Raw genomic sequence first — 25596 nt, forward strand, 5'->3', positions numbered from 1 at the left:
TTTTTTTCTTTTTTTTTTCTTTTTCTCTTTTACAATTCTTTTCTTTTTCTTGAATACAGAAAGAGAAAAAATTCATTTTTATTTTCAATTCTTATTAAAAATATTTTTTTAGGGGTGCCTGGGTGGCTCAGTCGGTTAAGCCTCTGACTTCAGCTCAGGTCACGATCTCACGGTCTGTGAGTTCGAGCCCCGCGTCGGGCTCTGGGCTGATGGCTCAGAGCCTGGAGCCTGCTTCCGATTCTGTGTCTCCCTCTCTCTCTGTCCCTCCCCCATTCATGCTCTGTCTCTCTCTGTCTCAAAAACAAATAAACGTTAAAAAAAATTTAAAAAAATATATTTTTTAAATTTTTATTACTATATTTTTTACTTTTGTGTAAATTTTTTAAAATTCTACTTTACATCCATCATTCTATTTTCGTCTACTTCAGTGTATTCACCTTTTCAAATTTTCAAACAATTTCCTTTTTTCTTTCTTTTTCTTTTTTTCTGTTTTTCGTTTCTTTTTTTTCTTGAATACAGAAAGAGAAAAACAACATTTTTACTTTCAATTTCTATTAATAATATTTTCATTTAATTTTTATTAGTATACATTTTGCTTTTATGTAAATTTTTTTCAAATTCTATTCTACTTCCATCATATTTTATTTTAGTGTATTACAGTGTATTCACTTTTTCAAATTTTCAAACTATTTTTTCTTTTCTTTCTTTCTTTTTTCTATTTTTCATTTCTTTTTTCTTAAATACAGAAAAAGAAAAAAATAATATTTATTTTAATTTTTATTAAAATATTTTTCTTTAATTTTTTCTACTATATTCTTTACTTCTGTGTATATTTTTCAAATTCTATTTTACCCCCATCATCTCATTTTAGTCTACTTCAGTGTATTCATTTTTTCAAATTCTCAAACGATTTTCTTTTTTTTCTTTCCCACTGCTTTTTTTTCTCTAATCTGTCAAACCACTTTCAACACCCAGACCAAAATACACTTAGAATGTAGCATCATTTATTCAATTTGTGTGTGTGTGTGTTTAATTTTTTAATTTTAATATTTTTTAATTTTAATTTTTTTAATTTTAATTTTCTACCTCATTAATTCCTTTTCTCCCTTAAAAATGACAAAACAAAGGAATTCACTCCAAAAGAAAGAGCACAAAGAGATGAGAGCCAGGGATTTAACCAACACAGATACAAGCAAGATGTCTCAACCAGAATTTAGAATCACAATAATAAGAATACTAGCTGGAGTCAAAAATAGATTAGAATCGCTTTCTGCAGAGATAAAAGAAGTAAAAAAATAGCCAGAATGAAATTAAATGTGCTATAACTAAGTTGGAATCACGGATGCAGTGGTGGCAAGGATGGATGAGGCAGAACAGAGAATCAGCGATATAGAGGACAAACCTATACAGAATAATGAAGCAGAAAAAAAGAGGGAGATTAAGGCAAAAGAACACAATTTAAGAATTAGAGAAATCAGTGACTCATTAAAAAGGAACAGCATCAGAATCATAGGGGTCTCAGAAGAGGAAGAGAGAGAAATAGGGGTAGAAGTGTTATGTGAGCAAATCATAATGGAAAACTTTCCTAACCTGGGGAAAGACCAAGACATCAAACTCCAGGAAGCACAGAGGACCCCCATTAGATTCAGATGGCTTTCCAGGAGAATTCTACCAAACATTTAGTTAACACCTATTCTCTTGAAACTGTTCCAAAAAATAGAAGTGGAAGGAAAACTTCCAAACTCTTTCTATGAAGCCAGCATTACCTTGATTCCAAAACCAGAGACCCCACTAAAAAGGAGAACTATAGACCAATTTCCCTGGTGAACATGGGTGCAAAAATCCTCAACAAGATATTAGCCAATTGGATCCAACAATACATTAAAAAAAAGTATTCACCACGACCAAATGGAATTTATACCTAGGATGCAGGGCTGGTTCAATACCCACAAAACAATTAATGTGATTCATCACATCAATAAAAGAAAGGACAAGAACCATATGATATTCTCAATAGATGCAGAGAAAGCATTTGACAAAATACAACATCCTTTTTTGATAAAAACCCTCCAGAAAGTAGGGATAGAAGGAGCATACCTCGAGATCATAAAAGCTGTATATGAACAACCAACACTAATATCATCCTCAATGGGGAAAAACTGAGAGCTTTCCCCCTAAGCTCAGGAACAAGACAGGGATGTCCACTCTTGCCACTGTTATTCAACATAATATTGGAAGTCTTAGCCTCTGCAATCAGACAACACAAAGAGATAAAAAAAGGCATCCAGGGGCACCTGGGTGGCTCAGTTGGTTAAGCAACCAACTTTGGCTCAGGTCATGATCTCACAGTTCATGAGTTCGAGCCCCACGTCATGCTCTGTGCTGACAGCTCGGAGCCTGGAGCCTGCTTTGGATCCTTTGTCTCTCTCTCTGTCCCTCCCCCACTCACACTCTGTCTTTGCCTCAAAAATAAACATTAAAAAATTTTTTCAAAAAAAAAGGCATCCAAATTGGCCAGGAGGAGGTCAAACTTTCATCCTTCACAGATGACATGATACTCTATATGGAAAACCCAAAAGATTTCACCAAAAAACTGCTAGAATTGATTCATGAATTCAGCAAAGTTGCAGGAAATAAAATCAACACACAGAAATTGGTTGCATTCCTATACACCAACAATGAAGCAACAGAAAGAGAAATCAAGAAATCGATCCCATTTACAGTTGCACAAAAAAACCCGTAAAATACCTAGGAATAAATCTAACCACAGAGGTGAAAAATCTATACGCTAAAAGCTATAGAAAGCTTATGAAAGAAATTGAAGAAGACACAAAAAAATGGAAAAGCGATTCCATGCTCCTGGATAGGAAGAATAAATACTGTTAAAATGTCAATACTACCCAATGCAATCTATATATTCAATGCAATCCCTATCAAAGTAACACCAGCATTCCTCACAGAGCTAGAACAAATAATCCTAAAATTTGTATGGAACCAGAAAAGACCCTGAATAGCCAAAGCAATCTTGAAAAAGAAAACCAAAGCAGGAGGCATCACAATCCCAGACTTCAAGCTACACTACAAAGCCGTAATCATGAAGACAGTATGGTACTGGCACAAGAACAGACACTCAGATCAATGGAACAGAATAGAGAACCCAGAAATGGACCAGCAAACGTATGGCCAACTAATCTTTGACAAAGCAGGAAAGAATATCCAATGGAATAAAGACAGTCTCTTCAGCAAGTGGTGCCGGGAAAACTGGACAGTGACATGCAGAAGAATGAACCTGGAGCACTTTCTTACACCATACACAAAAATAAACTCAACATGGATGAAAGACCTCAATGTAAGACAGGAAGCCATCAAAATCCTTGAGGAGAAAGCAGGCAAAAACCTCTTTGATTTTGCCCGCAGCAACTTCTTACTCACCACGTCTCCAGAGGCAAGGGAAACGAAAGCAAAAATGAACTTCTGGGACCTCATGAAAATAAAAAGCTTCTGCACAGCAAAGGAAATAATCAGCAAAACTAAAAGGCAACTGACAGAATGGGAGAAGATATTTGCAAATGACATATCAGATAAAGGCTTATGATCCAAAATCTATAAAGAGCTTATCAAACTCAATACTCAAAAATCAAATAATCCAGTGAAGAAATCGGCAAAAGACATGAGTAGACGCCTCTTCAAAGAAGGCATCCACATGGCCAATCGACACATGAAAAAATGCTCAACAGCATTCATTGTTAGGGAAATACAAGCTAAAACCACAATGAGATTCTGACTCACACTTGTCAGAATGGCTAACATTAACAACTGGGGCAACAACAGATGTTGGTGAGGATGAGGAGAAAGAGGATCTCTTTTGCATTGTTGGTGGGAATGCAAGCTGGTGCAACCACTGTGGAAAACAGTATGGAGGTTCCTCAAAAAACTAAAAATAGAACCTACGACCCAGCAATTGCACTTCTAGGCATTTACCCATGGGATACAGGTGTGCTGTTTCGAAGGGACACATGCACCCCCATGTTTATAGCAGCACTACCAACAATAGCCAAAGTATGGAAAGAGCCCAAATGGCCATCGATGGATGAATGGATAAAGAAGATGTGGTATATATATACAATGGAGTATTACTCAGCAAGCAAAAAAGAATTAAATCTTGCCATTTGCAACTACGTGGATGGAACTGGAGGGTTATATGCTTAGTGAAATTAGTCAGTCAGAGAAAGACAAAAATCGTATGACTTCACTCATATGAGGACTTTAAGAGACAAAACAGATGAACATAAGGGAAGGGAAACAAAAATAATATAAAAACAGGGAGGGGAAAATACAGAAGAGATTCACAAACTGAGGGTTACTGGAGGGGTTGTGGGAGGGGGGATGGGCTAAATGGGGAAGGGGCATTAAGGAATCTACTCCTGAAATCATTGTTGCACTATATGCTAACTAATTTGGATATAAATTAAAAAAAATAGAAAATAAAATTAAGAAAATGAAGCAATGTTATTTAGTAGAATTCAAAAATATTCCAAGAAATGTTATTTTTTAATCTGATGCTAGGGTTTTACTTGTCATTACATACCTTGATATTAGAAAGAGACAGAAAATACAGGTTGATGTAGAGAAGGGCATACAATTAAAATGGAGGATGGTGAGTATACCCCAGGCCCTTGACTTTTACCTCTGTTCTGACACACTGAAAAGTTTGGTTGCATTTAAAAATACTTATTATTATTGAGTTTCCACTTTCCATAAATACATAATACCTTCTTCCTTTCATGAAGTCCTTCTTAATTCTTAGACAGAGGTACACTCTATACACCTGTGTGTTTCTACTGTGCTCATATCTGCCGGTGGTACATTTTTCTGTCTGGTTGCAGCAAGCCAAAACTTTTTCTTATGGCTTTCCATTTAGTCTTCATGCCCTTTATAAGTGTATTTGCATCGTTCCTCATTCATGTAGTCTAAAATCCTACATTGACCCATCAACTTAACTTGCTTAGTATGGTAATTGCTGAGCAGAAAAAACTTAATTGCTTTGTAAAACTGTAATGCAAATTATTCAACAGGGGCCTCTCCTAATTACAGTCTGGTAATTTGTGTTTTACAATATTCACTAATTTATATAACAGGTACTGCAGTGTTACATTATAGATATATATCTAATAACCACTCTTTAGCATTTGGTAATTTAGTCCCTTATGAATTTTAGGAAGAAAGTGACTATGGAGTGGGTAAAATCTCTCTTGTTAGCTTTTTGATAATTAGTTATTACCTTATTTCATTTGATCTAAGAGATCATTGATTTTCAAGGTAACCATTCGTTTACACACCACTAAGAAAAGAAAAATTACAGCTAAAATTGGCGTTCTTCTATTCCACGATGAACCTCCATTTCAGACTGGTAAAATATTTTTAAATGTTCATTTTAATGTCCATGAAGTATGATAAATAAAATGATTTCTCCACTTGTCAAAAATATAGCTCAGTATTCAACAGCATATCTTCATGAAATTCTCTAGAATATATTCTTAATAAATGTCACATAAACTACAGTAGAATGCATTTAAATGTGCATGAAAAATGACTTATCAAGGACCCATTCTAATAGGAGAAAGGTTTCAAGTACTTTTCTGCCCTTGTTCTCATCCAGCAAATTCCTAGATCTACATACACCCTGGCCAACATAAACTCAGGCAAGAATCTACTGGGCTCTCTAAAAATGGTATTTACAGAAAATTAGGCAATTTTTCTAAGATACCTCCCAACCTTGCATTTACAAAAGAGAATTATGTGTTTGTAAGTAGGAGTATTATAAGGTCTGCTCAGCTTTCTTCAAGATGTCTTGATGAATAAGAAAAAATAAATTATCACTAGAGTAACTGGTTTTGTCTTGAATTCTATAATCAACCATGACAATCTTTGGACGACAATAAAAATCTGTATCTGAACAGGATTTAATAAGGAGTGGCACCGGAGAACAATGTGTACCATATTACTATAAACAGTACCTTGATTGAATTTCATACAGCATAGAAAAGTATTGCCTTATCCTAAGTAACTCAAAATAAATATTTAACAAGTATTTCCACACTAATTAGTTACTGAACATCTAGTTATTTTTCATGCAACCCTTGTTTCTAAGTCTTAGGAAGTGTTAGTCAAAGAAGGAACAAATGAGAGAGATGAATTCCAACCATGTCTAAACTACTCCAAAAATCAATTTAGGAAAAAAAGGCTGATTTAGGGAATGCCATAGATTCTGTACTATGTAATTAGTACATAGAGAGAGGGAGAGAGAGAGAAGGAGGGAGAGACAGAGAGAGAGATCACTAGTGTGGGAGGGGGCAAAGAGAGAGAGAGAGAATTCTAAGCAAGCTCTACGCTCAGTGCAGAGCCTGATGCAAGGTTCAATCCCACTACCCTGGGATCATGACCTGAGTCAAAATCAAAAGCTGGATGGATGATCAACTTACTGAGCTGCACAGGTACCCCTCTGTTGTTTGAATTTTGAATGTGCATACTTTACTAAAACAATGCAGCTATTTTGTTTTTAAATATCTTTACTATAGAATTTATAGTCATCACTTGTAGGTATATCTGAGTGTTTTGTTAAACTGTAAGCTCTCCATCAAAGGAATTCTGTCTTATGTAATATTTGATATATTCAAAATAATGTTAACAAATGTGTGATATGTCTTAATAATTATAAAATGGAAGGCTATGAACACATGACTCAACTTAAGAACATGTATATTCCCAACATGACTAATGCCTGATGCTCCATGTAATCTCCCTGACTCCATATTTCTCCCATCACCACTTCTCTTCCACCTCAATTTTGTTGTTCATGCTTTTGCTATCTTATGCTATAGTGTTGTTCTCTCATGGGTGACTTCTGAAGAGATATATAATTTTTTGAGCTTTGAAGTATGTTATCAAGTCATTTTCCTAACATCCATCTATGACATTGCATGTCTCTGTAGCTCATTCATTTCTGTTTTACAAAATCCCACTGTTTGGATTTCCCCAGATTTACTTATCCCACTCTCCTAAAGATGAGGTTTGTGCCCAGGGTGTTGTGTTTGCTACTGTGACAAGACACAACAAACATTCATTTTCAGTCTCCTGGAAAATCAGTAGGCATTTCTCTAGTGAACACACACACACACACACACACACACACACACACAGAGGGAGAGAGAGAGAAAGGGAATTGTTGTGTTATATAATGTGTCTAACTTTATACATTAATGCTTTCTTTTTTTTTTTTAATTTTTTTGACGTTTTATTTATTTTTGAGACAGGGAGAGACAGAGCATGAACAGGGGAGGGTCAGAAAGAGGGAGACACAGAATCCGAAACAGGCTCCAGGCTCTGAGCTGTCAGCACAGAGCCCGACGCAGGGCTCGAACCCACAAACCATGAGATCATGATCTGAGCTGAAGGACGCTTAACCAACTGAGCCAACCAGGCGCTCCTACATTAATGCTTTCTAAAGGTGAATGACACATCTACCAGAAGTATAAAACATACTCATTTTCAATACTTTTGCCAACATTCAGTATAGTCAGGACTCTTGATTTTTTCTGTGTTGTTGTTATCTTTTATGTTTTAAGCAGTCTAAGGGTATAAAATGCTCTCTTATTGTGGTATCAAATTCCAGATTTCTGATCACTAATGGGATTGCGCTCATATTTTCCTAAGCTCATTCACGTTTTTTTCTCTTTCTTGAAATGTCTTTTCATTTATTTCACTTATATTCAGGGCTGAATCATTTTCATACATATTTTATCAGCACATTTTTTTTGAAATTCATCCATTTTATGAGTGTCAGTAGTTCTTTTCTTTTTATTGTTGATGGCATCCCATTGTATACATGTAAGGCAATTTGTTTATTCATTCACCTGTTGAGAGTTTTTGGCTATTATGAATAAAGCTGCTACAAACATTTGTTTATAGACAGCCTTTGTCTGAACAGAATGTTTTCATTTCTCTTGGATAAATAGCTAAGAATAAATTTTAGGGATCATTTGGTAAGTATATGTTTAACATTTTAAGAAGCTGTCAGAAAGTTTTTCAAAGTGGTTATACAATTTTCATTCCCACTGGTAACATACAATGTTATACAGTCATGTCAGTCCTCCCTCCTGCTCAATGTCGTCAGTATGTTTTATTACAACTATTCCAGTGGATATGTGCTGTTACTTATTGGGGCTTAATGCTGCATTTTAGAGCAATTTACAGCATTGAGTGTCTTTCATATGCTTATAGGTCATTTTTTGTCTTGTAGATGAAGTGTTCAAATGCCTTTGCCAATTTGGGGGGGCATTATTTCTATATTACTGAATTGTGAGTGTTCTTTATATATTATAAGTAAAAGCCCCTTTTCAGATATAGCCATCACAGATGCTTTCTCCCACTTTGTGGCTTGTATGTACATTTGCTTAACAATAATTTTGAATATCATAAGACCTTCATTTAATAAAACATTGTTTCTTTTTTATGGTTCATGTTCGTTTCTTTTTTGCATTTTATCTATAAAATTTGTCAACCCCAAGTTTGCAAAGATTTTCATCTACTTTTTCCTCAAGAAATTTCTATAACTTTGCCTTTATTTAGGTCTATATTCGATAATTCATATTAATATTGTCATATGGTATGAGGTGAAGGTGAGGGTTTATGTTTGCCAAAGTATGTCTTTATTATTCAATACCTTTTGTTGAAAATATTCTGTATATTTTCTCCCATTAAAATACTGTACATAGAGACTTTTGATAAAAATAAATTGATCATGTACATGTGTATCGATTTCTACATTGTCTTCTGTTTCATTGACCTATACAAATTTCCCCATAGTAAGTCTTAAAATCAGGTAAGATTATTGTAGCTTGGTTATTCTTTAACAAAATTGTTTGGCTATTCTAGTTCCTCTGCATGTCCATATAACTTATAGAATCACCATGATAATTTTCATGTTAAAGTCTACTGGGATTTGATTGGAATTGCACTGAATCTATATATCAATTTGGTCATAATATATACTTTGGCATTGTTGAATCTTCTGATTCCTAAAAAGCACACATCTTTACATTAATGTACATATTCTGTAATCTCTCTCAGGATCAAAATAGTATTTGGTATTATTACCTTTTAAAATTTCAATTTATCAGCATGCCTGGGTGGCTCAGTTGGTTAAGCGTCTGACTTTGGCTCAGGTCATGATCTCACGGTTCATGGGTTTGAGCCCCATGTCAGGCTCTGTGCTGACAGCTCAGAGCCTGGAGCTTGCTTCTGATTCTGAATTCTGTGTCTCCCTCTCTCTCTGCCCCTCCCTTGCTCATGCTCTGTCTCTCTCAAAAATAAATAAACATTAAAAAAATTTGTATTTCAATTTCTCATAATTCATTGCCTGAATTTCTAAATACAATTGTTTTTTGCACATTGACTATGTATGTTATAACCTTGTTAAACTCATATTTTATATCTAGTAGTTGTGGTTTTGGTTTGTTTGGTTTTTACATTGGCTTGGATTTCCTATATATACAATCATATATCTGAGAATAAAGACGATACTACTTATTTTCCTATCTCCATGTTTTATCGTTTTTCTTTTCTTATTTCACTGGTTAGGATCTCCAGTAGAAATGGTAAAAGTGGCCACCATTGTTTTGTTCCTGATCTTAGGAAGAATACTTCTCATTGTGAAATGTGATGTTAGTAGAGGTTTGCTGTATATTGTTGGATTTTTGTTAACTTTTTAAAATAATTATTGCATCCATTTTTATAAGATATACTGGTTTCTGGTTTTTGTTTCTCTTGTAATGTCTGTTTATAATTTGGGCATCAGACTAGTGCTGGCCTGTTTGAGCGAGTTGAAAAGTAATATTATTTTCTTCAATTCCCTGGAAGAGTTTATGTAGATTTGGTAATTTTTTTTTCTTAAATATTTGGTAGACTGCATTAGTAAAGCCTGTTATGACTATACTTCTCTTCATGGAAAGTTCTTTCTAATTGAGATATAAATTTACATTGGTTACAGAAGTGTAACATAATGATTTAATATATGCACACATTATAAAATAATCAGCATAATAAATTTAGTTAACATCCATCACGACTCATTTTTACAGATTTTTTCTTGGGATATCTTTTAAGATCTTCTCTCTTAACAACTTTAAAATGTACAATATAGTATTATTAACTACGGCCACCATGCTGTACATTACAGCATAAGACTTACATATTTCATAATTGAAGTCTGTATCATCTGACTATCTTCACCCATTTTACCTATGCCTCACTTCCTGCCTCTCTCAACAACCAATTTGTTGTTTGTATTTATGAATTTGTTTTTAGTTTTAGTTTTTTTGTTCTTTGTTTCCACATACAGTGAGATAATACGGTATTTATCTTTCTCTGTCTCACTTATTTAACTAAGTATAATGCCTACAAGGTCCTTCCATGTCACAAATGGCAAGATGCCATTCTTTATTATGTCTGAATAATGTTCCATTGTATGTATATACCACATTTTATTCATCCGTCCATTGGTGGACACATGTTGTTTTCATATCCTGGCTATTATAAATAATGTTGCAGTGAATATGGGGGTGCAGATATCTTTCTGAATTAGTGTTTTTGTTTTTCTCTGGCAAATACCCCGATGTAGAATAGCTAGATCTTATGGTAGTTCTTTCTTTAATTTTTTGAAGAACCTCCATACTGTTTTCCATAGTAGCTATACCAATTGACGTTTCCATATAGAAAAGGTTTTAATTACAATCAAATTTCTTTAATAGATAAAGAACTATATCTTGAGTGAGCTATTTGTGTCTCTCAAGGAATTTGTCCATTTCATCTAAGTACTGCATTTATGAACTTTGAGTCATACACAATATTTTCTTATTTTCCTTTAAATATCTTATGATCAGTAGTGATATCCCTTTTCTAATGTCTAATAAATATAATTTGGGTGTTTGCTTACTTTTTCTCAATCAGGATACCTGGGGTTTCTTTATTTTGTTGATTTTCCCCAAAGATCAGCTTTTGATCTTCTTGATTTTCTCTAACTTCTCATTGGGTAGTTACGTTAGAAACAAATTCAATTTTTGTTTTAAAAAGCCTATATTTGTCTTCATTTTGTGAATATATATTTTCACTGGACATTGAATATTATGTTGTCAGTATTACTGTGTTAACACTCTGGGGGAAGACATCATTCTATTTTCTTGGATAGACAATAAACTTGGATCACATAATTTATGATGAGCAGTATAGTTTTCTCCTTTTAGTTTCTCTATTGAAAAGGATTCAAACTTTCTCTGTGGATTGTCTAGAGAGTAGAGAATATTTTAGGCTTTGTAGGCAAGATAAGGTTTCTGTTGCATGTTTTTGTTGTTTTAAATGTTTAAAAATTAAAACTATCCATAGCTTGAGAATTATACAAAAACAGATCATGGATTGTATTTGGTCCAAGGGCCATAGTTTGCTGACTCCTTCTCTGCAGTAATTATCATATTATGTTTTTGAAATTTTTCTGTTTAAAACTGTTTTCCAAAAATTTAAATGTGTGTGTGTTTGTTGTACTTTATGTTGACATACACATATATTACACTACTTGATAATGTCCCACCAATCACTGAAGCCCTGCTTATTTTATTCAATTTCCTCCCCCTTCAGGCTTTATTTTGTACACTTTCAAAAAGGTTTTCTTTTCTTCTGCAGAATCTCATCTATTTTCAATGCCCTTCAGTGGAATTTTAATTTACAAACTTCACTTTTCATCTCTAAGAATTATATTTTCTCCTTTTTTTTTCATTTATCCATGTATTTAAATTCTTTAGATTAGTTAAAAGGTATGTTTTCTTTTTAGCATTTTAACATCTTTATTGATGGGTCGCTTGCATACAACAAAAGTCAGTAGTTTTGAGTGTACAATTCAATGATTTTTACCAGGTTTCAGTATTATTCAACCATCACCACAACAAAGTTTTTGTATATTTCCATCACCCAAAGAGAGCATATGTTCCCTTTTGTAGTCAACCTCCTATCTCACCCCTATCCCTGGAAACTACTCATCTATTTTCTGTCCCTATGGATTTGCCTTATCTGAATGTTCCCTATAAATAGAAACATATATTTGAAACTTTACCTAGCACAGTGCCTTTTAACCAGGAGTAATTTGGCATCTAAGGGATATTCTCCAATGTTTACAAATATTTCTAGATGTGACAACTGGGGTAGGTTCTACTGGGATCTAGTAGACAGAAGTCAATGATGCTACTAAATATCTTACAATGCAAAGGATAGTCTACACGCAACAGAGAATTATCTAGCCTCCAAATTCCATGCTACCAGGATTGAAAAACTCTGACATAGCATAATCATCTTGAGATTTATCTACATTATGACTTACATCTGTTGTTCAGTCTTTTTTATTGCCAAATAGTTTTCCATTTTGTGGATATATATATATATATATATACACACATACAGCATTTTGTTTATTCATTAACATTGAATGGATATTTGAATTGCTTCTGTGTTTGGTATCTTTTGAATATTGCTACCATGGACATTTGTGTACAAAACTCTTCATGGAGATATTTTAATTACTCAAACCTAGGACCAGAATTCTGGATCCTATAGATATTATTTTTGTATTATTAGCCATTCATATATCCTTGAATGTATATCTATTCAAATCTTATGCTGATTTTTAAATTGGTTTTTATGTCTCATTATTATTGGGTTTTTAGGGTTCTTAAAATATATTTTAGATATAAATTCTTCATCAGATATATGATTTATAAATATTTTCTTCCAGTCTGTGACTTGCATTTTTATTTTCTTAATAATAGTTTTTCAAGCACAAACACACACACATCAAGAGTAGTAAGTATATTAATATGACTTAAAAAATTATCAGAAAAATATATGATATAAACATAAAGGAGAGTTAATCTAGAATATTTCACTTAGCATTTTATAAATCCTAAATTTGGAAAGCTCTAATGTACTCCCTTTTCTGTTTCTAACGAGATCTTCAGATAAGGCATTTACCATGGAGCTTTTTTTTTTTTTTTTTTTACTTCTCTGTTTAATGATCTCGATGGGGAATGAATTTAGAATCTGTTTTGTTTGGTCTGTTTCTCTTTTGAAGTTATAACCAGACATCTAAGAGAACTTTCCATTCATAATTGAAACCAATCTGCTTGTGTTCTATCTTCTAGAGATAAAAATAACCTGGCTCATATCCTTTACAAAAGAAACCTGTCTTGAAAACAAGCTTTTCAAGCATCTGAGTTCTCTTTTCTCCAAGGTAAACACTACACCCTGTGCTTGCCATAGTGTTTAACGTTTTCAGTCCTGAGCAGTTTGAAGATCATTAAAACACTTTTCATTTTCTCCACATACCTTTCAAAATGAATAGATACTCCTAATAAAAGACAGCCATATTTGCATTTTTAAAACATGGGCATCGTTAAACTTTCAATAATACAAAGTTACGATTAATATATGCATGAATACGAGTTTGGATTTATTTTTATTTTATTTATGAACAGCCACATAAGTTTTGCCCTGTTGATATGCATATATTCATGGTGGGCCATTTGTTATTATGCTGAAAAACTATTATTTATTCTAGTATTATAAAAGTTACCCTAAATAAATAAGTTTAATACTTATAAAAACTCTGTCTTCAACATATAGTACTGAATAATACTCATTGTACATTCAAGAAAAATATGCCTTTGAGTATTCTAAAATTTAAAAAAGCTTATTAACTAATAAGAATACATGATTGAGAATAATGTATCATCAAAACAATCATGTTTGAAAAGATATTTTAAAAATGAACAAAATGCATATATTTCAATAGACAATACACTAATTGGTTAGTTATTGTGTCATGTGGTTGCCATAAATTTGGGACTGTTTTTCTATGTGTGGGCCCCATGGCGGATACTAATGTGAAAAAAATATGTTGAAGAAAAGAAACAGTATTTAATGAACAATCCATTAACGGTCCTATAATATTGAGAACCAAATATGTAGTAAGTGCTGATGTTAAACATAAATAAAACAAAAGTGAATAAGATAAGCAGTTATGAAATGTAATATCTATTGGGGAAAAATTCCTTCATACAAAAAATATTCTGTACATGTTTCATACAATCCTTATAAGAACCTTATGAGATTTATTTAATTATCTCCATTTAACAAATAAGCAACCTAACCCTTAGAAGGATACCGTTCTATACCCAAATACATGGAAAGAAGAGTCATGTTCTAATCCATGTTTTCTAACTGTAACATAAATTTATTTCCTACACATTTTATACAACGCCAATATGTTTAAAAGTAAGACTCATAAAAGTCTCTAAGATTAGAAATAAGGCAAGGTTGTCCTTTCACACTGCTATTCAACATGGGGCTGCAAGTTTTAGTTGGTGCATTAAGGCAAGAAAAGGCCCTAAAAATCATTCAGGTTGAAAGGAAAGAAATAAAACTGTTTCTACTTACAGATGACATTATGGTCTATTTAGAAAACTCAAAAAAATCTATACATAAACTCAGAACTAATAAGTGAGCTGAGCAAGGTTAAATGTTGCAAGATTAACATAAAAAATTGATTGCATTTCTACATGTTAACAATTACCCACTGGTATTAAAAATGCAGTGAGTTTACAATTGCTCAGAGAAAGGAAACACTTAGAGATAAATCAAATAAAAGTAAACAGTATGCTGAAAGTTACAAAACACTGATGAAAGAAATCAAAAAAGATACAAATAAGATCACAGAAGACATATGATGTTCGTGGATTGAACAATTAGGATGCCATTCTCCCCTAATAAATACATAATTTAATGTGATTTCTACCAAAATCCCAATAAAAATTTTGTTGATGTAGAATTTATATGGAAAGACAAAGAAACTAGAATAACTAAAACAGTTTTGAGAATGAAAAATGAAGTTGGAGAAATCAGTCTACCTGGTTTTAAAATTTATTATGGAAATTGACAGATGGATAGACACATACATAGATCAATGGAAAAGAACCAAGAACCCAGAAACAGAACCACACAATATACCCACCAGATTTTTGACCAATTGCAAAAGTAATTCAATGGAGGAAGGTAGTCCTTTAAAAACAAATGACACTATGGCAGGCAGTTGATCATATATAGGCAGAAAAAATGAATTTCAACCTAAGTCTCACACTTTATTAAGAAGTTAACTATGGGGCACCTGGGTGGCTTCAGTCGGTAAAGCATCTGACTGGATTTGGCTCAGGTCATAATCTCACACTTCACAAGTGCCAGACCTGAGTTGTGCTCTGTGTTGACAGTTAACTGCTTGGGAATCTCTCTCCCTCTCTCTCTGCTCCTCCCTGACTCTCTCTCTCTCTCTCTCTCTAAATAAATCAATAAACTTAACAAAAAGAAGTTAACTCAATATGGATCTCAGATTTAAATGCAAGACATAAAATTATAAATTTTTAGAACCAAAGAACATCAGATCTCAAGCTAGGCATAGAAGTTTTGGACCTATTACCAAAAACATAATTCATAAAAAGAAAAAAACTGATAATTTGGACTTTATCACAAGGAAAAATGTTTGTTTGGCAAAACCCTACTAAGAGGATGAAAACGCAAGGTACCTACTGAGAGAAAAAAATTCACAAATCACATACCTAACAAAGCACTAGCACCTAGAATATATGAAGAACTCTCAAAATTTAACTGTAAAAACAAGCAAACAATTCAATTTGAAAATTGGCAGAGGACATGATAAAACATTTCATCGAAGAGAATAGGTGGAGAGTAAATTAGCCATGTGGGTCATCAAAATTAAAAGCGTGATGGGATACCACTATAAACCTATCAAATTGACTAAAGAATTTTAAGAAGTGACAACATAAAGTATTTGTGAGGATACAGAGAAACTCTATCACTCATAAACTGCTGGTAGGCACACAAAATGGTACAGCCCCTCTGGAAAACAGTTTGGCAGTTTCTTAAAAATCTTAACATGAACTGGTGTTCGCTTTGGCAGGACGTACTAAAAATCTTAACACGAACAAGCATGTAACCTAACAATTTCACTCCAAAACACTTGCCCCAGAGAAATAAAGACTTCTGTTCACACAAAAATTGCAAATTGCAAAAAAAAAAAAAACAAAACAAACAAACAAAAAACAAATATTCATAGCAGCTCTATTCATTACAGCAGAAAATGGGAAACCTCGATATTTTTCAACAAAGGATTAAACAAATTAATAAATCCATACTATGTATTTCTAGTCAGCAATGGAAAGGATTGGAGTATTAAGCTATTAAATTCAATAATTTGAATGTATCTCAAGGACATCATTATGAATGAAAAAAGCCATTCATCCTATACAATATGATCCTATTTATATATTTGAAATGATTACATTATAGGAATGCAACATAGGTTAGTGTTTGTCAAGGTTTAAGTAAAATGTGTTGGCAGGACAGAAATGGAAGTGGTTCTAAAAGGGCAACAGGAGAGATTCTTGTGTTCCAGAAATGTTCTCCATCTGTCAATATCTTATAGTTTTGTCTTATAGTTTTTTAATGATGTTACCTTGGGAGAAACTGGTCATAGATGCATGGTATTTCTCTGTATTACTTTTTAAAAATCCATGTTAATATACAGTTATCTCAAAATATAAAATTTAATTTAAAAAAAGAGTAATGGTGAGGTAACAAATGAAGTTCAGCTAGAAAAGGAGCCATGTGGCTTAAAATCAAGAGACATTTCCATGACTCATGCCCTTGGAATCAGCAGTTGGTAACTTGGATCCTATAACTTAAGCTGGTCAAGGGGTATCAAAAGAAGTTTAGAAAGGTAATTTATATCATATCATATCATAAGATATGAAAATAAGAGTAAAAATAAGAAAAAAGCATGAAAAAAGATATTAGACTTATCATCTAGACACTTTTATAATTTAATTGTGTTTAATACAATTCTGGTAAATAAAATTCTAGTAATGTGTATTTGATGTCCTTTTAATAAAAAAGTATATTTGAATGTGATTATAATTAAATACTTTGGTAAATTTGATCTAAAGAGTTTATAATGCTTAAATATTTAGAGCTATTTGTTTATTAAATTCACAAGTCCCGAATCGTCTCCTAATATTTAGAAGAATATCACTGAACAGGTTTTGTCATTAGTAAATTGATCTTTGAACAATCATGTTTGTTGGTAGTTGACATCTTTTCCTATGCTCTCAAGCTCCTTACTCATTACGCAATGCCACAAACACTGAGAACTTTTTTTTTTTTTTTAACACTGAGAACTTTTTAATTTCACAGAGAGATCAAAAGAATTCAGGACCTCAGCTCTTGTACCATTTATCTTTGTTTTTGGTTTCTTGGCCTGTTTCCTTTTTGTTTTCTACTTTCTTTTCCTTGTGGGTATGTGTTTCCTCCACATTGCTAATAAAATTACAGGGAGTGTTTGAGATAATGGTAGAGATTGAGTTGTCAAATCAGACTCCCAGGAGGTAGAGAACTACTAATAGGCTGTAGTAAAAATTTAAGCCGGGGTGCCTGGGTGGCTCAGTTAGTTAAGCGTCCAACTCTTGATCTCAGTTTAGGTCTTGATCTCAGTGTTGTGAGTTCAAGCCCTGAGGTGGGCTGTGTACTGGGCATGAAGCCTACTCAAAAAAAAAAAAAAAAAAAAAAAAAAAAATCAAGCACACTAGTAATCCTGAGACACAGGTAGCACAGAGGTCCCAGGTCCTTTCTTGTTGTATTGGATACAGTCCGTCCAGATTAACACATGAATTCTCTAAGTAAAGTAAGTCTTTAAGTCCCTAGCTAGATTTTTTTTTTTTTTTTGTATACAGAAGAGAGCTATTTTGATCATGAGACATTTCATTTTATGCTCAGTGACTAATTTTTGTGTCACTTTCTGAAGAGCCACGATCCAGAAATAAATGAATCCTAAGACATGAGCAGTCCTAGACAGCCAGAACCGTCCTGATAAAAGTGTTCCCTGATATGACTCTCCTATTAGAAATATTGGTTTCTCTGCCAGTTCACCTGCCATTATCAGATTTATAATGAGATTTAGCTAGGTCACCCTCTGTCTTTCCCGGGGATGCACTTTTTGAAAGGAGAGACTGCTTTGCACACCCGTTGCTGGCTTATTTGTGCCCCAGGGCTTAACATAATACAACCCACACTCTAAGTTCTTCCCAAATTGACTGTTCTTCATGTTCTTCTGGACCCGTCTGCTCCAGCTACGTCGTGGTTATTTAGTCCTTAATGCCACAAAGCAATACCAGTTTGAGGTTAGCTTCAGGTGACCTCAGTTTTCGCCCTACCAGCTGAATGACTCTTTCTTCGTATCTTCCTTTCCTCTACCGTAAAACAAGAGGGTCATAACAGACGGTTTTTAAAGAGGCTTTGATTTATTTTATTCATTTGATACATACTCTTTTTTTTTTTCTTTCATGACAAGCAAATCCCTGTTACTTCAGGTCACTTTCCAATGGCGACCTCCCACTCCAGTTTTCAGCCGAGGGCTCAAATTTACAAGCAACAAATTTAAAAAGCATCATCCTAGCTGCATCTCATTTTATTCCAGTGATTTATTGGATAGTCTACCTTGATACTCTAGATTTCAGAAACTGATAAAATGATTAGATGGCTTTCCCCCTACCCCTTTCCTTTATATTCTCTGAGTTTGTTAGAGACAGGCAGTTTATTTCCTTCTTATTTGGCACATTCATGAAATGGCATTAAGTAATAAAATGAATAAACTCTTAGAGAATCCAGATATCATATATTTGGTAGCTGGTTGATAGTGTATCACAGGATTTGTGCTATTTAGTAGTAATATTATCTATGTCGTCCTAAAATCACTATGTCAGGGGGAAAACGAGGTAATAATTATGCTGCCCCAAGGATTCCCTACGTTGTCATGTTGCAAAAAATTGTTGTAATTGTATGTGGTTGCTGATATCTTCCATAAGTGTGTACCATGGTGTCTTGTCAATTAGCAATAACCATTCATTAATCTTAATGTTTATAACTATTTTCATGTACAGTTAATGGTGGTGGCCAGTTAAGACATACCTTAAAATGTAGCAGGATGTGATTCTCCATATGACATTTCTAATTACAGCCAGAGTAGGCTGATTACAGCCCTCCTAGACATATTTAAAAAGCCTCAAATCTAGAAACACATTTTGTTTGGACAACTGATAAATAACAGTGACAGACGGAACAGCCTGCTGGGTAGCAATTGGAAAAGCTAAGAGCTGAGAAGTGCATAAAATCCACCAAAAAAAAAAAATGTTATGTGTTTTAGCTGTCTTAACGTTTTACCTGTTTCACCTGAAGCTTCTGTGTTTCCCTCTGTGACTACCCCACCTCTCCTTTTGCTTGATCCAGAAACCTTGGACCTTTCCTCCTCTCATACCCCAGATCCAACCCAAAGGGAATGTCAGAGAAAACCAGAGGCAGACAGAGGTTAAAATGGCAAAGGAAAATTTTATTCAGGATAATTGCAGTAAGGGAGAAGACACCTCAGTGTAGAACTGAGCTCTGTTTCTTTCCTTTATTTTTTATGTTTAATATTTTTGAGAATAAGATCAGAGGGGATTAAGAGAGAAAGAGAGAGAGGGAGAGAGAGAGAATCCGAAACAGGCTCAGACCTGTCAGCACAGAGCCAGACACAGGTCTCAAACTCACAAACCTTGAGATCATGACCTGAGCTGAAGTCAGACACTTAACCAACTGAGCCACCCAGGCATCCCATGGCCTCTGTTTCCGATACAACAGGGACAAGTGGGGATTTATGGCCAGGAAGCAGGGGAATCAGTGGATGGAAAATTTACCAAGAAAAGACATGAAATCTAGGAAGAATTCTGACTGCACCAACCTAAGAGGATTTCTGCTGAAAGCTGGTCAGTTTGACCAGATACCAAGGGTGAAGAGTGAGGAATCCTGATCAGATATCAAGGGTGATCTGGCAGGGTTCATGTTACAACTGGATTTTACAAGGAAGTGCACAGATGGGCCTAGGAAGATGCAAGGGCCTGACTAAAGTTTGGTCAAGAATCTTTGTCAGGGAAACTTTCTGGCTCTACAATCACACCCATGTAACATTTAAAAATTTCTCTCCATGTCTATTGCCACCAGCTTGTCTGAGCTTTTTACGACTCACCTGAATGACTTCAAGAGCCTTCTCATGGCAATCCCTGCTTCTTCCCTCTCTCTCTCTGCTTCACCGAATACAGATTTTTACAATGTAAGTTAGATCCTTTTAAAATGTAGAATATCACTCCTGTCAACTCTTCTCTTTATACTTTGGTTCAAAACCCACCCCAGTTGCCAAGGAGCCATTACTTGACCCACACTTTGACCTTTCCAGCTCTTCTCCCCCTGGCTCTCTCCCGCCGAGAACACCAGCCTCCTTGCTCCTCTCTTCTTCCAATTTGTGGTTAAATCTCAGCTATATAACAAGCTCTACCTTGAATTCCCTTTTCAACACTGCAATCTGCTACAGATCCTGCCCATTGTCAATCCTGTTAACGTGGCTCTACTTTTTCTTTTTTTCCACAATAACCACTTTTACCTTGTTATATGATTTATTCATGTTTATATTTATTAATTATTATCTATCTCCTCCCTGATGTAAGCTCCACAGGATGGAAATCTGTTCTTTTCATGTATCCTAAACTTTTAAAACATATGTCTGGGCTCACTAAATATGTGTTCAACTAATGAACGAGCACAATTTATTTATTTGTTTCCAAACAATCACACTAAACCAAAAACATTTATATTGGATCTCACTCTGTGCTAGATGCTAGGGACACAAGAAATGATAATAAGTGCTTCCTGACCTAAAGGAAGTCACAGTCTAGTGGGAAAGGCAGACCATGAATAAATGATTATAATACCATGCTGAATGGATGTGGGTGTATATATTAGGAACTTATGGCTCATGGTAGAGATCCATATTCCTCTTCCTTTTTATTCCAAGACAGTACTTTTGTGGCATCCTTTTATCCCGCACTACTATTTTTATTCCTTAGGCTCCATTTTATGATTAGTATACGGTTAGATAGAATGGATTCTTAGGATTTCAATACTATCAGGGCTCACCCAATGTGGAATACTAAGGCAATATCTTTGTTACAAAATGCCTAGGGAACTTGAAAAGTTCCCCATGATAATAGGTAGGTAGTCTAAGTTATATGGTGCCCAGAGGCAAGAAGAAGAAAATAAGATCATGAGATGACAGGCCCTGGGATGAGAGTCTCTATAATTGAGGTGATTGTGTTTGCTTTCTCTTTCTCCTCCATTGTCCCCAATTTATTATTTAGGAAAGTGGCTTGTTATGGAGATGATAAAACTGGGAAATATGTAACATATATAAAGCTGTCTGAAAGTGTATTATTTGAGCTGGGCTTCAGTTATTGTGGGATATGTCTTAATGATGTGAAGTAGCATCGTGAAGCCAATAATGTGCTTTTAAATATTGGAAGGCAACCAGCCTTTGTTTTCCTCTCCTCCTCCTTCTCCTCCTCCTCCTCCTTTTTAAAAGGTACAAGAATATTTACCGAAGCACACACATGATGGCAAAAACAAAGCAAATCACAACAAAGCCCTACAAAATTGGAAACAAAATTAGCGCCCATCAATCAATAATGGCTGAATCTACTTTGGTGTATCACCACTGCTGAATACAAGACAAATAAGAAAGCGTACCGTAACAAATAGAACCAAGAAGCAGGTATGTGAATTCAATTATCTTCCATTAATCCAGGCATTAAAGACACTGGAGATGTGTACAATATCACTGTTTTTTAAGTTTATTTATTTATTTTGAGAGAGTGAGAACGTGCACATGTGTGTGCACACATGCAAGCAGAGGAGGGGAAGAGAGAGAGGGAGAGAGAGAATCCCAAGCAGACTCTGCACTGTCAGCACACACCCCAGCAAGGGGCTTGATGTCATGAACCGTAAGATCATGACCTGAACCAAAACCAAGAGTCAAATGCTTAGCCGACTGAACCACCCAGGTGCTCCTGTACAATGTCACTCTTAACATTGTTTTTCGTTTTTGAAACTATAGGCATTTTTTATTAAATATATTGGTTGTGTTAACATGTATAGGTCTATTGTTATTTTAAGTGAATTAATGCATAAGTATTTTGACAAAAATTTTCATGGGATAAAACTTATAAGGAAACTACAAATTTCAACAGAAGAAAAAGCCAGAAACCCACTAGAAAAATTGGCTAATGAACTGAGAAGTTTTCACAAAAAGACTATCCAAATGACCTATTATATAAAGAAGTCCTCAATTTTATTATTTAAAATATATATAATAATCGTAGCAGTACTGCACCAATGTTAATTTCTTGGTTTTTATTATTGTCTTAAGGTTATATAAGATGCTAGCATTAGGAGAAGTTGGATAAAGGGTATGCAGGAATTCGCTATATATATATTTTTTTGTTTTATGGAGTCATGGTTCAAAAACAAAATTCTATATATTTAATGTGCACAAACTGATGTTTTGATATACATATGTATTGTGAAATGATCCCAACAATTCAGTTAATTAACATGTCCATCACTTCACATCATTATCTCTTTGTGTGTGTGTGTGTGGTGGGAATACTTAAGACCTACTCTCTTTGCAAATATATCAAGCATACAATACATGATTATTAATTACAGTCACTATGCTGTACATTAGATCTCCAAATGTATTTATCTTCTGTAACTACAATTTTGGCCAACATGAAATCCTTTGACGAAATCCTTTGAGGAACATCTCCCCATATACTCCACCCTTAACTCCTGGAAGCCACCATTTTACTCTTTGTTTCTGTGCATTTGTCTGTTTCAGATCCCACATAGATGAGGTTATGCAGTACTTGCTTTCCGTGTCTGGCTTATTTCACTTAGTATAATGTCCTCCAGGTTCACCTCTATTGCCAAAAATGTCACAATTTCCTTCCCTTTAGGGATGAAGAGTATTCCCTTTGGTATATATACTACAACTTCCTTATCCATCCATTCATTGACAGACATTTGGGTGGTTTTCAGCAATCGGTTATTGTGAGTAATGCTGCAAAGAATATGGGAATGAAGAGATCTCTTTGAGATTCTTATTTCATTTCTTTTGTGTAAATAATCAGAAGCAGGATCTCTGGATGGTATGGTAGTTCTATTTTCAATTTTTGGAGGAATCTCCAAATGTTTTTCCACAATAGCTGTACCAATTTACGTTCTCACCAACAGTGTACAAGAGTTCCTTTTTCTCCACATCCTCTCCAACACTTGCTATTTTTTGTCTTTTTGATAATAGTCATTCTAACAAGTGTGAGGTAATATCTCATCATTTTGATTTGCACTTCCCTTATGATCAGTGATGTTAAACACTTTTTTCATATATCTGTTGGTCTTTTGTAGGTCTTCTTTGAAGAATTATCTATTCAGGTCTTTTGCTCATTTTTTACATAGGGTAATTTGGTTTTTGGTTTTTGGTTTTTGCTATTGTGCTGTTTGAGTTCCTTATATATTTTGGATATTGACCCCTATCAGATATATACTTTGCTAATATTTTCTCCTATGCTGTAAGTGACCTTTTCATTCTGCTGATTGGTTTTTTCCCCTCTGCTGAAGCTTTTGCAGTTTGATACAATCCCACTTGCCTATTTTTGCTTTTACGTTTGTGTTTTCATTGTCATATCCCAAAGCATCATTGCCCAAACCAATGGCAAGAAGCATTTTCCCTCTGTTTCGTTTTGTTTTTTTCTAGTAATTTTACTCTTTCAGGTACTACAGTTGTCTATTATCTACTTTGAGTTGTTTTGTAAATATGTGCGATAAGGGTCCAATTTCATTCTTCTGCATGTGGATATTCAGTTTCCCCAACACTAGCCCCATCTTCTTCAATTCTCTCTTTTGATACCGTAGACCCCACAGCTGCTGAGGGGCAGCTGCAGCTACGAGGAAGAGACACAGGTGTGCACAGAGAACAGATTGTTTTGGAACCTCAGGGAGAAATGGCTCGCTTAAATGGAGAAAGGCTTTTATGGAAGACTTCCTGCAGAAAGAATAAAAAATGATGTTAAGATGAGTCAAGAGAGTAAGGAAAGATGCATTGTAGGCAAGGGGACAGCATGAACCAAGGAATAACAGGCAAGAAACCCTACGTAGGATGTGGAGGAAATACCTAGATGTTCCATGTTGCTGGGGTTCTAAGTCAAGCAGGAGGCATGATATGTAAGATACGAGAGATTGCAGGGCTTCCCATATCCTTCTCCTTCCTTCCTTTCTCCAATCTGCTCTCCTATGTACACTCGCTCTGGATGATTTAATCTGTACCTGTTGATTCAACATCTATGTCTCTCATATTCCTGTATTTCTAGCATCAACTCTCATTTCCTTTGTCTTCTAGGCTCAATGATGTGAGCATTTTTTTTCTCAAGCAGTGACTTGAACACGGGCTCTTTCTGTCATGAGTCTCAATAGTGTCAGAGTCCTCTGCTTTCAGCTGCATGGATGTGTGTGTGTGTGTGTGTGTGTGTGTGTCTGTGTGTGTAAGTGACAAAGGTGTGGACCATTAAAGATCATTTCAAGCCAGAGCTGAAAATGGCTTTCATTTCTTCTGTTCAATTCACTGATAAAACTTGTCGCGTCATGTCACCTGCATACAAAGGACTTTGGGAACTGTGACCTTCTTGTGCATCCAGAGGAAAATACAATAACCTGATAAATACATTGTTTCAGTCACATTACTTATAAATCATTGAAATTTAATAACAGGAACTTTGAACAGTACTTACTGCACAATAAAAAATGTATTCAATGATAGATTTTTATTTATTTTTTTATTTTTTATGTTAAATATAATTTATTGTCAAAAGTTTCCATACAACACCCATTGCTCATCCCAACAGGTGCCCTCCTTAGTGCCCATCACCCACTTCCCCCTCTCCCCCACCTCCAATCAATCCTCAGTTTGTTCTCAGTATTTAAGAGTCTCTTATGGTTTGGCTCCTTCCCTCTGTGTAACTTTTTTCCCCTTTCCCCTCCCCCATGGTCTTCTGTTAAGTTTCTCAGGATCCACATAGGAGTGAAAACATATGATATCTGTCTTTCTCTGCCTGACTTATATCACTTATCATAGTACTCTCCAGTTCCATCCACGTTGCTACAAATGGCCAGATTTCATTCTTTCTCATTGCCAAGTAGTATTCCATTGTATATATAAACCACAACTTTTTAATCCATTCATCAGTTGATGGACATTTAGGCTCTTTCCATAATTTGACTACTGTTGACAGTGCTGCTATAAACATTGGGGTACAAGTGCCCCTATGTCTCAGCATTCCTGTATCCCTTAGGTAGTTTCCTAGCAGTGCTATTGCTGGGTCATAGGGTAGATCTATTTTTAATTTTTTGAGGAACCACCACACTGTTTTCCAGAGCAGCTGCATCAGTTTGCATTCCCATCAACAGTGCAAAAGAGTTCCCATTTCTCCACATCCTTGCCAGCATCTATAGTCTCCT

At 34.7% G+C, this 25596-nt stretch overlaps 1 long non-coding RNA gene across 1 annotated transcript in view; it reads left to right on the top strand.

Annotated features, from left to right (window-relative positions):
* Window positions 1–21793, top strand: part of LOC109278749 (uncharacterized) — a 66196-nt gene extending 44403 nt beyond the window's left edge. Inside the window, exon 3 of the long non-coding RNA XR_002085819.2 lies at window positions 21611–21793. This is a non-coding gene — a long non-coding RNA (uncharacterized LOC109278749). The remainder of the gene's footprint in view (window positions 1–21610) is intronic.
* The last annotated feature ends 3803 nt before the right edge of the window (window positions 21794–25596 follow it).

Source organism: Panthera pardus, unplaced genomic scaffold (genome assembly GCF_024362965.1).
Source record: "Panthera pardus isolate Hobbes unplaced genomic scaffold, ASM2436296v1 HiC_scaffold_10, whole genome shotgun sequence".
NCBI lineage: Eukaryota > Metazoa > Chordata > Mammalia > Carnivora > Felidae > Panthera > Panthera pardus.